The sequence below is a fragment of the Castor canadensis genome, chromosome 12, assembly GCF_047511655.1.
Source record: "Castor canadensis chromosome 12, mCasCan1.hap1v2, whole genome shotgun sequence".
In the NCBI taxonomy this organism is placed as follows: domain Eukaryota; kingdom Metazoa; phylum Chordata; class Mammalia; order Rodentia; family Castoridae; genus Castor; species Castor canadensis.
Genome location: NC_133397.1, coordinates 17,557,219 through 17,572,871, shown reverse-complemented (window position 1 = coordinate 17,572,871; position 15,653 = coordinate 17,557,219). Strand labels below are relative to the sequence as shown.

At 43.7% G+C, this 15,653-nt stretch overlaps 1 long non-coding RNA gene across 1 annotated transcript in view; it reads right to left on the bottom strand.

The window, feature by feature from the left end:
• Positions 1–13,613, bottom strand: part of LOC141415011 (uncharacterized) — a 67,429-nt gene extending 53,816 nt beyond the window's left edge. Inside the window, exons 1-2 of the long non-coding RNA XR_012440030.1 lie at positions 13,494–13,613; positions 12,593–12,702 (exon numbers count right to left, since the gene is read on the bottom strand). This is a non-coding gene — a long non-coding RNA (uncharacterized lncRNA). The remainder of the gene's footprint in view (positions 1–12,592; positions 12,703–13,493) is intronic.
• Between the last annotated feature and the right edge of the window lie 2,040 nt (positions 13,614–15,653).

The window sequence follows — 15,653 nt, the reverse complement described above, 5'->3', positions numbered from 1 at the left end:
ATTGGCAAACTGAATTCAACAGCATATCAAAAAGATCATACACCATGATCAAGTCAGTTTCATTCCAGGGATGCAAGGATGGTTCAGCATATGCAAATCATTAAATGTAATACAGGATATTAACAGAAGCAAAGACAAAAACCATATGATCATCTCAATAAATGCAGAAAAAGCTTTTGACAAAATTCAACATCCTTTCATAATAAAAGCTCCGATAAAACTAGGAATAGAAAGAATGTAACTCTACATAATAAAAGTTGTATATGATAAGCCTATAGCCAACATCACACTAAATGGGGAAAAACTGAAACTATTTCCTCTAAAGTCAAGAATAAGAGAATGATGTCCACTCTCTCCACTCTTATTAAACATAGTCTTAGAATTCCTAGCCAGAGCAATAAGGCAGAAAGAAGAAATAAAAGGAATACAAATAGGAAAGGAAGAAGTCAAATTATCTCTATTTGCAGATAACATGATCTTATATCTAAAAGACCTAGAAAAAAATCCACAAAAAAAACCCTAGCCATCACAAACACCTTCAGCAAAATAGCAGGATACAAAATTTCTCTTCTCTTAAACCATATCCTCTTCTCCAGTGATTTTTAAATCTGTAACACAACCCCAGACCTCTCTTCTGGGTTCCAACAACTCTTACTAGGCAACCCATATGAAAGTACTGGTATCTCACACTCAACACATGTAAACTAGATGACTCATTCCCCACCCCCTCCAAAAGAACCTCTGATACTTCTCCTGGTGATTGGTGTTACCACCTGTCCAATTACTTTGACCATTAGCTTGAGGGTCAAAGATGACTCTTCTCTCCCACTCCTACCTCCATATCCACTGACCACTAAGTTCTGCTAGGTGACCTCTTAGGATTTTCTCAGGGATAATTCATTGCCCTATTCAGTACCCATCTCTGGCTTTTTAGTAGTTCAAACTCAAATGGCCCTAACTGGCTTCGCCATTCACACCTACTGTCTATCAAGAGGATGCCCCAAGTAGTCATGTCCACATTTAACTACCCATGTTTAGACTTTTGATAAAAGCAGCATTTTCCTACATCTAAGAGATGATGAGAGCATACTGGCGTGGTCATAGCTGATTCTAGACATAGCTGTTGCTAAGGCTTTTACTAAGCCAGGATCCTCCAAGCAGATTTAAGACTCATTATCATAAATTCTCAGTCTGCTCAGAGACCTTGGTCACTCTTCCCATACCAACCTGGGCAGCCTCAGCAGCAACTTCTTCCACTCAAGCCAAGACGAGGGTCATCCTAGCCATAAGAATGGTGACAAAGAAAGGTCTCCCAGGTGGCCTAAATAGGCTTCAAGGCATATTAGAGGGTAATGTGCCCTCTGGGAGAGTTGGCCCAGGCCATCAGCACCTTGGAGAGCTCTAGCCCTGACCTCTGTTGGGGAGTTAACTGGACCAGAGTCCTGGATTCTTCTGGGAGTGAAGGGAGGAGGAAAGAGAAATGAGTTGGTGCTGAGTACCACCGTTAGCCAGTCACCCAGTCCAGTGATTTCAGGGATCTCAAATTTACTAATGGCCCTGATATCAGCCCAGACTTGGGATTCATGAGCTCTATAGTCTCTGTTTATGTGACTCATGGGAGGTTAGTACTTATGATTTCTAAGTCAGGGCCAAGCCAGTTGAATGCTGATGACTAGTTACCAACCCCTCCCTCCAGAATTCTGGGTCCAGATTTCACAGTGCTTGTCAGCTTTCATCATCTCAGCCACCTTCAAAATATACCCCAGCTTTCCTGGCTCTTGCCATTCTTCTTCTGCTGCTCTCACTGTATCCACAGCACCCTCTGCTCCACACCACAGAGGGAACTAGACAGCAAGAACTTCAGAAATGTAAAGGCTTCACCTGACCCCTTCACCTTTCCCCATTTCATCTCTGCTCACATGCTTGGGGAACTCTGAGGAAATTAATATACTGGCTCATTTTCAGCAGCTACTTGTAATTCCTGTTGATCCAGAAGTCTCTAAGGCTAGAACAGAAGGCTGGAATAGAAGGGTGGCCTGAAGTGCCAAGACTCTAAGTGAAGACCATTTATGAATTTATCTTGGGTGTTAACCCAAGTTCTCCTGCATTCATCTTCTCTCATTCCTCATATCCACCCCTATACCTCCACACCCCTCTCCACCCTGCCCTCCCAGGTTCCTGCTGCTAAATAATTGCAGACTTCTTTTTGCCTACAAGGTGTGTGCTTTCTAATGTCCCATTCAGTTTTCACTGAGGGATGTAGGTAGGGCTTTTTCATGACCCTGTCTTACAGAAGAGAAAGCCTTGAGTGAGACTCTAGGCAGCTTGCCTCAACACACAGGGATCCTGCTGTAAGCAACTGTTCTTCATAATTTCTTTGAAACTGCCATCCATTCAGGATTCCATCATGGTGTCCTGAAACACTTCAGCCTGGGCTTGCAATACCTTTAGTGAAAAAACATGCCACCCAAAATAAGAAGCCAACCATTTTAAGATTATACTTATCTGTCAAAAGTATGTTAAAAATCCATCTGATACTCTCTGCCTGCAGAATACAAACAAAAATCCAGTTCTCTGAAACTTTCTCAATATCGACCTCTGAGGTTTTTTGAGATTTCCTGGGGACATTTCCACCCCCTCCTACTAAAGGTCAAGCAAGGCTCCAAAAAAAGAGGGATTATTTTTAAAGACTCATTGGCAAGCAGTTGGACCCCTGTTTGTTTTGCCATGCTTGCATTTAACTCTTCATGTGCAAGAAAGTTTCTGCCTCCAATAAAGAAGAGACATGACCATGAAGGGAAGATGTTCCTAATCAGCCAAGAAAATTGTGGGGGGTGGAGTTCATCATCTACAGCTGTGGTCAGGAGCAGCTGTAATGATGCACATGTTGGTCTCAAAGGATAACTTTAGTTACAGGACATCACTGTACTGCACATACTGGACTAGCTAAACTCAAAGTCACATGTGGTGCCCAGAGCTCAAAACCAGCAAACTCGCATTTCTCTCTCTCCTGCTGCCCTCTCTCTTTCTCTTTCCTTCTCTGCAGGTCCCTATATCTATAAGGAGACAAATGCAGCATCATTCATAATTAGCAAACATCATTTACTTGGCAGGATCATTCCCACATTATTAACAGGGAACAAATAATTTGGTTTTGCTTAATTACCTTTGAGACCCAATTAGAATGCTGCTTTGCATAACAGATGTGTTCTTGAAGGTGTGAGAGGAAATCACTTTTTGTATATGTGAATCTAATCCTATTCAAAATTGGTTCTTTAAGAAGGACCAGCTCTGAGCCTTTTTATGAAGAGAGGCTTTCTTGCAAGTTGAAGAGTCACCCATTGCATTTAGTGGCTAAGGACTGTTAAGGGCAGTTACTTAGCCCAAGGAGCAGAAAACAACACTCCCCTCAAATGCCCCATGGACTTGGACTCTTTCTTTACCTTCCTTTTCCTAAGGTACTATAGACCAGGTAGCCCACATATCTGAGTCCCTCAAACTTTGTCTTGCTTTGTCCTCTCTTCCCCTTTTGGAGGCTCTGTCCTACAATCCCAGCCTTCCAAGCACTTGTATATATGGGAAAATGTCTTCTTTCAAAGAAGAGGCAATGACAGCCACTTACCCCAACCTGTCAGACCGTTAGCCCCCTCTTCTGGAGTATCAATCAGGGTAGGACAGGCTCTGTCTCCTGAGAAGGGGCTTCCAGGCTTCTAAGATGAGCAGGTAGAGGAGGAATGCCTGGGACTGGAGAAGTCTGATGAGGACTATCCTCCTCTTCTCCCTATAGGTAAGAACCATCCTAGATGGGGATGCCTTAAGATGAAAGGGGTAAACCTTAAAAGGCTACTTGGACCTGAGTGCTGAGCCTCTGTCAGACAGAATTCATGGGCAAAAGTGAGAGGTTGAACACAGTAGCAGCTGTAACTGAGCACTCAAAAATGTCCAAGTGCAAGGTCTTTTCTTGCCATCTTGGGTGAAGAGTAGGCCATTTAGGTGTCTCTGTGACACTCCCTAGTTATGGTTCACTGGGGAGGTGTCATCTGTGAGCTGAGAATCTGTGGAGGTCACTTTTTCAGCTTGTGGAGGCACTGTATGAGACAGCATTGCTGAGAAAAGCAGAAGTTTAAGAAAGGAAACTGCACAGCTCTTGATATTCAACCCGAACACTTGGAAAGTGACCCATCATCTTTGCCTTAAACTTTTCCATACGCTCAACACTATTAGAATTTCTCCTTAACAACACAAATCATCCTGAGGATCCGGGACAGCTGTACGAAAGAATGTTCTGATCCCCACCCTTTCCCTTGAGTTCTTAAATTGAAGGTGCTTAGTTAACACAAATTACCAGCTTTGCTTTTTACTCTTCTAACAGATGAACAAACATCAAGTCAGCATTGCTATGCAGGTCCTGCTGGCCAAATCCATTTTAATCATCTATCACCAAGACAAAATTCTCTTGGTGAGATGGGAAGACACTAATGGAAACTTCTGGATTATACTGGTAATTCCAATAAGTAGTCTGTTTTATGCTCCTCGTTAGATTGTAAGAAGGTCCAGAATACAAACCAATCTATAAAAATGGGGTGTCTAACATTAAAAAGAACAACACCAAAACACTTTTTTTTATAATACAAGTTAGGAAAGAGATAGAAAATATGATTGACTGAGGTCTAGAGTGGTATATAGGAGGCCTAAATTCTCACCCACCCTACCCAGTTCTCTGTGTGGCCTTAACATGTCCTCGTCACATTCCAGGCCTTGGTTTACTCATCTGTAATAAACAGGGTTGGACTCAATCACTGGTTTCATACTATGGGATTCAGATCCTGTAGATCCAAGACTTTATGGGTTTCAGGTATGTCTTATTTCAAATTTTTCTATTTAAAAAAGATTTTAAACCAGGTACCAGTGGCTCATGCCTAGAATCCTAATCACTTGTGATGCTGAAATTAGGAAGATTGTGGTTCCAGGCCAGACCCAGAAAAAAAAAGTTTGCTAGACATTTCAGTGGAAAAAAGATGGACATGCACCATCATCCCAGCTATGGTAGGAAGCATAAAATAGGATCGCAGAGAGCCTGCTCCAAAATAACCAGGGAAAAAGGAGCTGGAGGTGTGGCTCAAGAGGGAGAGCCTGGTAAGCATGAGTTCAAACCCCAGTACCACTAAAAGTATATATTTTAAGCTATTGATAATATTATGACTTAAAAGTATACTAGGTAGAATAGCCATCCTTAACAATCATACAAACTGACAACTTATATGACCAGGTTTACTTGTTTTGTGGAGGTCTCAACACAGAACTCTTCCTACCACTTGTCTTATTAGATGAAAGGCAATAAGACTGAACTGTCACAAAACTAATAATTTGCATCTACTCAGCACTGTAAACTGATGTGTTCGTCCATTTTCTGTTGCTATAACAAAATATCTGAGCCCAGATAACTTATTTAGAAAACAGAAGTTTATTTGGCTTACAGTTCTGGAGGGTGGGAAATTCAAGAGCCTCTGCTCAGCACCCGGTGTGGTCTCCTGCTGTGTTACAACATGGCAAAAAAAAATCATGTCACGGTAGAGCACGCATGTGAGCTTGGGTCTCTCTTCTACTAATGTCACCTGGGGAGCTCACTCTCACCACCTCATCTTACCCTAATTATCTCCCAGAGGCCCCACCCCCACTATCATTAACACACAAATTTGGGGATGAAGCTTGCAACAGGTGAAACTTGGTGAGGACACGATCAGAGAGCAATTAACATTTTCTCAAGATGATGAAAACAAAATACAGAAGTGAATTGAATTATGAAAATAAATGATGTAAAAGTGACTATAACAACCATTTTTTCTACATTTTGTGCTAACGAAAACAGCTTCCTTGTGCCTTTTATTTGTTATAAATTTGAGTTTATTAAAAAGTACATTAAAATACTAGTATTATAAACAAATACATTTGAGGTGATTCATTTTATTTCTTTTTTATAAGCTTGAAATTATAAAATATGTACATTTATCGGCATAATTTAATGAATTTATTATTAATCTATGATAAATTTGCATATATTCATAACATAACATTCAGTCTTCTTTTGTTGCTTAAGGTTCCATATAAAATTTCATTTGAAAAATGGTTCCAGTTCCCTACAAAGTTTGAAACCACTAGACTAATTATCTCTAATTTTCCTTCCAGCAAGAGGATATTATATTCAAATCCTTCTCTGGGGAACAGGAGAATTGTATGACTTCAGGAAGTTTCTGGCTTAATCAGAACATTCATAAGAAAAACAAACAAACAAACTTGATTCGCACATCTCCACACTGCCCCAGACAACTTCAGCCCTTGTCCTTGATAAAGGGCATCTGCTGAGGCAGGGTTCACAGTGGTCCTGGGGGGCAGAGCCCAGCATCCATACAGTTACAGAGCTAAATGCAGAGGGGACTAACCACATGGATTCCGCACCATGGATGGATCTCATCACCTGCTTATGAAGATTTACCTGTCAGTGGCTTACAGGAAAGTAGACAGAATGTGGTCAGATGAGGGAGAGAGCCTAACCTTGTCTGAGCATGGACTCCATGCCAGCCACTATAGTAAGTATGTTACACATATCATCTTACTTATTCTATTTACTGCCACTCAAAGTTCTTTGCCATATTTTTTCTCTCTTACAAAAGGGAAAAATCAAGGTAGTTAGAAAGACAGTGAGTGACAGAAGCAAGTCTCAGGTCTTCACCTTTGCTCTGCAAGAAAACAAGTTCCAAGTAAGCAATGAACAGCATCATCAAAAGCTCTCTGGTGTGGGATCCTCAGCAAGGGTAATTCATGCAGGCTACTGCAGTCAGGAAAGGCTGCAAGGGGTTGCTGGTGCCTGAACTGAACCTGGAGGATGAGTAGATATTCTCTGTAGAAAACCCCAACTATGACCATTTCCAGAAAATACTTTCATCTTCAGTTTAAATAGAAGGTTAATTTTTCTCACGTCTTCCAGAATAAAAATATTTTCATTGCTGCCCATGTTTCAAATCACAATCCAATGGCTTCAGTCTGCATTCAATGCCCAGCTCAGACCTCACAGCAGGACCACAAAGCAGCCCCTTGCACCCAGACTTGCCCTCACCAGTGGCCTCTGTTCTTATTGATCCCTTGGGTTATCTCCTCCATCACCTGACTTCCAACCATCTACCCTAATAAGAGGACAGACCATAGTTCTAGTCCTCTTGACCCTAAAAAAAAAATCAGTCTTGCTGGTCACCCATTTTGCATAAGCACTGTCCCTAAACAGCAGACAGGAGAAAGAGTGACTCCCTTCTTCTTTCTCAGATCTGTATGCCATGGCAGAGCACTGATCACTCACCAGGAAGTGCTCAGGAAAGACTCATGCCCCTTGCTCTCTTGCCTCCTTTGCAGACAAGGGACTAAAGCCAAGACCTCTCTTCCACTGCCCATGAGGGCAGCATTCAGAGCACCCCTCCAGAACAAAGTCTGACTTTAGTGGCCAGCTCGGCATGCACAGAACATCAAATGACTGGACATGAAAGGAATGGGAGGATGCTTGCTAGAGAGCCACTTAGTCCGGAAAACCTGAAACCATCCACTTGACTGAGGGCCGCTAACCACAGCCCCAACGAATGATTAATGATTATGGCCAGAGCTTATTACAAACAGGCATGTGACAGCAGAGCCACTGCTCACCCACAGGACTTGCCTGTGTGATTGATGAGCACCAAGGGGTGAGAGGGCTGCAGGAGGAATAAGCCAGCTCAGGCTGCAGCCACTGGTGAACACCCATCCTTGTGGGGGGTGCTGGAGGGATGTTAGTGCCTATATTCTGGGTGGCAGTTTGTCTTACAACTGCCATACAAGTCAACCTGTATAGACCATGGTGGGAGGTGTGGGGCTTAATGAGGAGAGAGGCGCTGAAATAGATGACATGAACCCAGAAGGGGTCCCATCCAGTGTGGTACATCCAGGCTTTAACTATAGTTCTGGAACTACAAGGAGTGTGTAAGGTGCTTCAAAGAATAAACTAAGTACTCTGTATGTATAAATGTGCTAGCTAGCCAACTGACCTAAGACACATTTTCTGTCCTCCCTACCAGCACTGTCAGCCAGAGACAACCTTCACTAGCCCCTTGCCGCTTTTCAACAGAATTTGCAAAAGAAAGAAGACAGTGGCTGAAGTGAAGTCTCCAGACTCATTTCAAGCTTTATCTCTCTTTCTCAGGCCCAGTTGCCAACTAGAGAGATAAATTAACATGGTGTCCTCATGCTGCCAAACCTCCACCATCCTGTGTCCTCCAGGACAGCTGAACCAGTCCTCTGTTTTCCCCTTCCAAAGGCAGGTCCAATGGGAGGTTGGCCTGGTTTTCTGATGTATGGATAGGAACAGAATAGCCAAATTCACGAAGCATAGGTTGTAGGAAATGGAGAAGCATAGCCCCTGCCTTCAGGGATTTGTGGTCTTATTAGCAAGACAAGCTTCCCTCATGTGAAGTCAGCTCAGACAGAACAAAACACCAGCCCCAAATGTGCTGCTGAGTGGGATGGAGGGAAGAGACCATGACATTTAGGGAAGAACCAGGAACCTGGGAAGGGACCTTGAGTCTCCCACTGGGTTGCAGGCCTCTTCCCAAGACAGAGCCACTGCCCAATCTGGGCCATCAAGGTGCCCAAGGTCACTACCTCCCATCTGGGTCCTCAGAGGCACCTCTGAGTGACTTAACAGAGGCAGCAGTCAAACTGAGCAGGGACCTGAGACCTGGCACAGGACTGGGGCTCTGAGTCGACCCTGAGAGCCTGCCGGGAGTCCAGGGACAATCCTTGTGGGGCCCAGCTGCTCTGCAGGCTCTGGCTCCGTTTCATCTTAATACACTCCTGCATGTACCTGATATCTGATACTCATCTTAGAGCATGCAAATCTAATAAATTCTTGGCTCCTGCAAGTTTCTTTAAAAAATATAAAAGAGGATCATATATAAAGAAGTTGATTAATATACGCCCGCTAAAACAGTCTGGAACATCTGTGTATTAAGTTCATTTATTAAATTACACCAATCTGTATTTTAATGAGTGAAAGATACAGTACTTATTCTGTCATCCATCAAAATAAACTCAGGAAATACTTAACATTATAATCATTTTTCTTGTTTGAACACGAGTTATGAAATATGAATCCTGCACTAAGAATGCTGGACTTGCCATCATGATCAAATATGTTTTCACAGGTGCAGCAAATATTCAGTTTTCATTTCTTTCTCTAACTGTTGAAAATATAAACCATGTTTTCTGTTTCTTCACTGGGTAACATTGCCTTTCCTCCACATGGCACCCATTATTACAGACTTATTACCCCACTGTCTTTTTTCCCCAAACACACTGTTCTTAAAGTTGCTTAGTAATGAAAACATAGGCTTCTGTGGGGCCCCAGTACCAGCTCTGCCCTCAGGGGCTTTTTGGGCTCAAGCAAGGCACTGCCCTTCTCTCCTGTCCTGCTGGCACCTTCAGCCTCTTGGTTAGAGCCTGACCTTTGAAAGCCATTTGAAATAAATATTCAGCAGAAACTCAAACCAAACGGCAGTGGAGTCTCAGCTTCACTGTTCATCTCCCCCAAGTCAGAAGGTTTACATGCTCACTCCTTGCCCTCTGAAACCATTCTGAAGCCTTAGTAGTGCTCACCTGTGTCCAGCTAGCCTTGAACCAGAAGTCCCAAGACCTTTGGACCAAAACTATTAACAAAGCATCCAGTTTCCAAGAACTAAGGAAGGTCAGTCCCTGTTCCCAGTGTCAGTGAGAGCTCACCATCACAAAGGGCTCTGGAAAAGGGCTCCAGCTATGTAGTTGGCTGAAAAGATATCTTCTACCTCTCCCCCACCAGGTGAGACTGATGAACCCATCAAGGAGTTGACTGCATTGTTATCTACTGAACTCACTTAATAGCTTCACATTGCAAGAAGGTAAGTCATACTTTGTCCCCAAGGCTTCTGCTCATATCTTTGATTTCATCTCTGGCCTCCTGACCTATTCTCCCAACATGTACATACCACACACACCTTACTGCCCAGCCTTCCTGAACTGTTGAAAATATAAACCATGACCTTCCATGTTCTCCTGGCTTCCCTGGACCAGGAAGACTCTTCCTTGGGATCCTTTTTCCTCCCCTGGTCAGTTGCTTAATTTCACCCTCAGACTCACCTGTTGAGAAAGCCCCAAGGAGGGAGCCACTATGAGTCAGGAAAGCCTCATACAGCAGGTAGCCGGTGACAGGTACCCACTAGCCAGAACTTCCCAGGAAGGGAGGGACATGAAGGCATTTAAGGTGAAAGGAACCACACAATGAAAGTCAGAGGGCACAGAAGCACTAGACCCATTCTTGGATTGGAAAAGAGACAGAAAGGGGGTCGGTGGGTTGACAAGGGATAAGAATTGGGACAAGGATGAGAGTTTGAGACCAGGTAAGAAGGTTCTTGGGAGCTGCACTAAGGGAGTTTATGCTATAGGCAATGAGCCATTTTGGCAGAGTTTTGGTTTGAAATGAAAGCTGTGCTTGTGTATTTGGGGTAATGACAGGTGTTTCTGGGAGAGGCTGGAGAGTGGCAGAGAGGCTGGTGGGGCCCTCTGAGAGAAGCATAGGAGTAGCTCAAGGCTGTGTGGAAGCAGCAGCAGGATTGGGACAGGACATAGGACAATCTGAGGTATAGCACTGACCACTCATGCTCCGGCAAGAACAGGCCTCGGCAATGATGAGCTTAAGGGGTCCAGATTCCTCAAGTCAACTGTCTCCTAGGTCCTGAAGCTGTTTGGCCCCTGGCCTGAAGACCTGCTGATTCTTGCAAAGGAGGTGCCTCCCACCCCACCCACACTCACCACCAACATAGCCCTAAAGCCTGAGATGGGTGAATTAGTGTGAGGCTTAGAAATCTCATAGCAACACAGGGGATTATAAACAGGCAATTCACACAAAAGGAACCACAAATAGCTAACACTCAGGATGACGTTCCCACCAGGGAGCGGAAGATACGGGCCAGCACTGTCCAGTTAGAACAGACGATGGCTGAGTCACTGAGCGGTGTCACAGAGGTACCCTACAGTACTCAGCATCCCTGTGAATACAGGATTAGGGGGAGCACCAGGGGTGTTTTGTGCAGGGTTTGGGTTGACCTGGCAAGTAGAGAGGAGTACTTGCAACTCAAGCAGTGACTATTTTAATAGTTCCTATTGGATAGATATCAACTTTCTCAATGAGCACAGAAGAGATGCTTGAGCTCATCTGTGATTGAGGAAATATAAAATAAAATAATAATAAAATAGCTCTTTGACACATCAGCTTGGCAAGGAGGGGTGTGCCCCAATTCCCAGCCAGGAAGTGAGCTGGGGAGTGCTGCCAGTAGGCAGGCTTCTTGAGGTTTAGAATAAGCTGCAATGATTAAAGCAAGATATGAAGGTCTGGCCACTTCAGTCCAAAGTAGAATGCTGTTCCAGGCAACACTCACCTCAGTGCTACTCACGGGTCAGCCACTCTGCCTGTGTCACAGCTTCACTTCTTCCTCTGCCTATTCTTCCCTCCTTCCTATTTCTTTCATAGGTATCCATCATTCACAATCATCTATTTCTTTCATAGGTATCCATCATTCACAATCATCTATTTCTTTCATAGGTATCCATCATTCACAATCATCTTTTTGCCCATCACTCACCATGTTAGTCTGGTTTTTTTTCCCTTGGCTCAGCCTGTGAGCCAAGGAGAGTCAACTCTCACACCTTGCTGCTGGGAGAATGAAGCAGTGTAGCCACCTTCAGAGATAAGTCTGGCAACACTCAGTGAGATTAATCATGCATACCCTTCCTGAGCCCCACAAGTCTCATGCCTGAGCATGTACCCCAGAGAGCCTGGCTCACCCATTGCACCCATCAACAGAGAGAGTCATCCTAGCAGGCCAGCCCAGAGTTGTTCTAGCAGCAGGGAGATTATGAGTAATCTTGATGTCTATCACTAGGAAATAGATGTGTAACTTGTCATCATGAACTTATGTTGGGATTCCATGCAACAAATGACAGACACACTGAAATGTGTTTAAATAGAGCAACATGTGGCCTTTGCAAGTGCAATCATGAGTATAAAGCATGAACCCAAGTCATGGATGTGAGAACAACTCACCTACTCAGGCAGTAACCTCAGATGCACTGGTAGGTGAGAGAGAAAGTGAGACACAGAAGGAAAAGGAAGAGTTGGTAAATGAACAAGATACCTTTGAGGGCAATAGGATCTGTCCTTCTGCCCTGATCACTGCCTGGAGCATGCCTCCAAGCTGTAAGGGAGATGATAGATAGCCATGTTGATTAAGGATCCTGAACTTCCAGGCTGCCTATCCTTATCACCAGAAGAAGCCCTCAAAAAGCCCCAGGAGCAGCAGTAGATGTGTCCCTGGCACATCTAGGAACAGTAAGTGCCAAAGGGATATGAGCAGGGCCCAGAGAGCAAGTACTAAGGTGAGAAAGTGAGTTTTAGGCATCACCACATGCAAAGTAAAAGCATATTGTTTTAAATGGCCATACATATGTTTAGGTAAAAGTTTAGAAGTATGTGTATGATACCCACCAGAGTGCTGGTCTATTCATCCACTCTTCAGGCCCTAGGGGAACACAGGGATTCCCCCACACTCGACAGATGATAAGGACAGCAATTTATGAATCACCTTTCTTCACAGCCTGAAAAAGAAGGATACTTATACATCATACACAGCCCTGTGGGATTGCAGAGTGAACCAGAAGAGGCTTTGTGGTAACAGGGAGACAGGGTGTCCTCTGGTTTCCTGGGAAAACAGAATCATGGGCTGGCACATTCAGTTGAGGGTCTGAATGCAGCTGGTCCAGTTGATGGGGGAGCTAGCCAGATGGGAAGCTGTTCCCACTGAAGAGAGTCATCTGTGGCAAGAGCAGAGGAACTTGCAGCTAGACCTCTGGGGCCCTACAAGGCTCAAAGTTGCAAACACAGCACATGGAATTTCAGACCTTTTAGTACAAGTAGTCTCGTGTGGCAGGAGAAAATGGGATAGAGATAGGAGAAAAAATAAAATAGAAGATAAGTCTTGGTGTCAGTGTGGCCGAAGCTCGAGGCTGTACACCTGAGGTCCTCAAAAGCAAATCATAGCATTTTTAAAAACAAAAAGAAAGAGGTTCTTGTTGGGAGAGGGATGAGCTAAGCTGTCAAAGACAAGCAGGCTGCAAGCCAAGGGTCTATGTGCTCGCAAAACGGAAAATGCTATTTGTTACAAAATGTTCTGGGAGCGATTGCCCATTGAGATAGCAAGAATAGAAGGAAATAAAACTTCAAACAGTTTAAGGGCTGAGCTCAGCCAATTGGGTGGTAAGGCAGGCTGTTCAGTGTGAGAGAACAGAGCCTGAGAGAGTTGAACCAGGCAGCCTGTAACATGCAATGTAGCTGAGAATTTGTTTTCTCCTGCTTCCAGACACATTCCCCAGGAAAATGGTACAGTTACCTTCAGCAGCCACGGGAAGCCATGTGATGACCTGGCCACCTAATAAAATATAATGAGGCAGGTTATAATCATGAAGCTTCTAGATGTCAGGACTTCCCAGAGACTTTGACAAGGCTGAGATCAGCAAGTACAGATATTTCACCCTGGTCTGTGGCATGGTGCAGAGGAATGGGGGTGGGGTGCCTGCTGAGTGGTTACATCACCCTTCAAACGCAGCAGGAGACCAACAAATCTAGCAGCTCCAAGTCAAAGTCTGCCTTTTTTTTTCTCAAGGACGCCTACTAGTTAGATCTAAGTAGCCCCCTGCCTCCACCCTTCTCTTCCTAACATGACCAGGCAGATCCTGACCTGGAAAGTCCAAGGTCCAGGGACAGTACTTCTGTGCAGACCTGAAAGAGGAGCAGGCTGCTCTTTCAGATCTCTGTCTCCTGTCTCTCTCTGTCTCTCTCACTCTTACACACACTCACACACACACAGAGCCTGAGGACGCCTCAGAAAATATACATCTGGTATAATGGAGAGAGTTTTTGGAGCACTGAAATCTGGAAATGTCTAAATGCTAGTACCACCCACTGTCTGTGTCCTCGGGTGAGTTATCACAAGACTCACTCTGTGACCTTGAACAACACCCTTCTGTCTGAGCCTCTATTTCTAACAAATGAGGATACAGTGTGCCTTGTTTGACTCTCATAATGGGATGAAAAAAACCCAACAGGATAATGGATGAGAAAGAACTAGACATAGGAAGCTCAGGACAAATGCACAACAGGCAGCAACTACAGCCTGCTATATATTACATGTTCATGGAAACTTAGACAAGGACTCCATGGAGATGGAAGGAAGAGAGACCAGCTCTGCTCTTCCTTCCACTGGCTTCCCCTGTAACTTCCGCCGGCTACAGTCTCTCTGCCCCAGCTATGTGACCCAGGCTGTCTACAGATGATACCTCCCACTGACCCACAAGCTATCTGCTGATCTCACCGGCAGTGGCTCTGACAGACATCTGTCCTACACTCGGCTTTGATGTGGGAGCCACAGCAATGGTCATAATTGTTTCCTGAGCCACTCAACCAACTCCGTGGTGTTTCCCTTTAAGGGGATGTGCAGATACACCATAAAACAAAACCGTCTTTGAAATCAACTCTCAGAAGCTGTTCTCTGGAAGTGGCCCAGTTCATTTTTTCCCCTACAGGGTCATGGCCTTAACTCAGGCTTCAATGTGTCCAAATGAATCAATGTGTGTACACTATTCTTAAAATACACAGTTTCGGAATATGTTTCTTTCACATGGACAGCAAAATACCAAAGCCAATGCATCCTACTTAATTCTAGCCCATTGGTCCCCAAAGTGTAGTCTATGGAGCCACAGGGTTCTCACAACCCTTTAAGGCGATGCGTAAGGCCAAGACTGTTCTCACTAAAATACTAAGACAGTATCTGCCTATTTCTGTGTTCACATTTTTATTGATGGCACAATAGCAGTGCTGATATTTTTAAATGAAAAAATAAAATTTGTAAAACTTGTGTCTGCCACTATGAGCTTGGCAGCTTCCCAATGCTCACATACTTTTCTGGAGAGAAGGGTGGCAGTATTCATGAATATCACCATATTTTACATTGCTTAATGAAATCACCTTGATCAACAGTTGCAAGATCTATATAATTCAGTAAGCCAGTGCTTTTAAAATGACCAGTGTAGTATGTTAGAAAACATATATGGGTAACATTTCTATACAAAAGACAAGGTAGACCAATGGGGTTTAGTGTGACAAAGTGCAAAAAAAGAGTTCATTCCCAGGGTGTCAGATCCCACATTGTAACCAACTTTTAGGTACTAGCTGAATTTGGAGTAAAATCACAGAAGAATATCCACAGCTATCTGAAGAGACTAATAAAATACTTTTGTAAATATGGTTCTGTGTGAAGCTGGGTTTTCTTCATTGAATAATGTATCTCCACAAATGTGAATGTGGAAGCAACAATGAGAACTGAGCCATTATCTACTAAGCTTTATTTTATAGGGATTTAAAACGGCTTTGTAAAACAAACCACTTTTCACATGTATTGTTTAAGAAAATTATTTTCATAAAAATATAAGGGCTTTGTTAATATGGTACTTGTTATGATAGTATCTTAAATTGTACAATACTCTGAATTTCT